The sequence below is a fragment of the Elephantulus edwardii genome, unplaced genomic scaffold (genome assembly GCF_000299155.1).
Source record: "Elephantulus edwardii isolate Elephantulus edwardi_28Jun2011 unplaced genomic scaffold, EleEdw1.0 scaffold00035, whole genome shotgun sequence".
In the NCBI taxonomy this organism is placed as follows: Eukaryota; Metazoa; Chordata; class Mammalia; order Macroscelidea; family Macroscelididae; genus Elephantulus; species Elephantulus edwardii.
Genome location: NW_006399785.1, coordinates 3,529,632 through 3,530,877, shown reverse-complemented (window position 1 = coordinate 3,530,877; position 1,246 = coordinate 3,529,632).

Here is a 1,246-nt window from a genome sequence, read left to right as displayed (position 1 = left end):
CCATCTTTCTCCTGCAGAGCAACTGATGGCTTGGAACGCCATGCCTTTGGGATTGCAGTGCAGCTTCTTACCACAAGGCCACCAGAGCTCCCTATATAAGTAATAATTTATTTACGTTGTTAGGGTCTTTTCCTTCTAAGTGGGTGTCAGAAGGTGGGACTTTCAAGATGAACCGTGGGTCTTTGGCTAACAGTCCACCAGCATGTGGGTGTGCCAGAATTTTTAAATCCTGCAGGGCCTGAGGATGGGGCCTGCTTTTAATTGTTTTTGGTCAAACATTCTTCTAGGTGGTATAGCACTGGTCTGTCAATTTGCTGTACAGAGGTGACTAATGGTTGCTGTTACGCTGAACACTGTGATCCTGATGAGCCAAATGCGATATTGGCGGACAGTATTTGGTGGAGCTTCCTGATTAAAACAAGCTTGAAAGCAGGAGTGGCATCCACTTGCAAAATAGCTTGCTCTTGAAACCCTATGAACTTGGAGAAATGAAGGAAGTTATATAAATGTTCAGGTCTTCTGTTCATAGGGTCGCTATGAGTCGCCTATGACTTGATGGCATTTAACAACAACAACAACAACATTGTTTACCATAGAGTTGGAACCAACCCATAGCAGAGATAGATTCTGCCTTCAAATTATCAAATTAATTTGTCTATATGTAGTTGTTGTGTGCCATCAAGTCAGAACCAACTCATTGCCAACCATTATGCAGAGTCAGTTAATTGCACAAGAGGAAACTGCACATCCTTCTCTAGAGCAGCTGGTGGCCTCAAACCCTGTAGCTTTGGGATTGAAGTGCAGCTTCTTGCCTCTAGGTCACCAGAGCTCTGCATGTTGTTGTTGTTGTTATATGCCATCGAGTGGCTTGCTACTCATAGTGACCCTATGTACAACAGCCCTAAACCCTGCTCTATCCTGTGCCAATCTCACTGCCTCCAACACACCCATCCCAATTACCCCAGTCACTGAATCAATCCACCTCATAGAGGGTCTTCCCCTTTTGCGTGGTCCCTTCACCCTCTCAAGCATGATGTCCCTCTCCAAGGACCTCTCCCTCCTTACAACATGTCCAAAGTATGTCAGACGAAGCCTCAGAATCCTTGCCTCCAAGGAGCAGCCTGATTTAACCCTCTCCTGGATGAATCTGTTTGTTTCCTTGGCAGTCCATGGTACATTCAATACTCTTCTCCAGAACCACAGCTTAAAGGCATCAATTCTCCTTTTATCCTCCTTAGTCATTGTC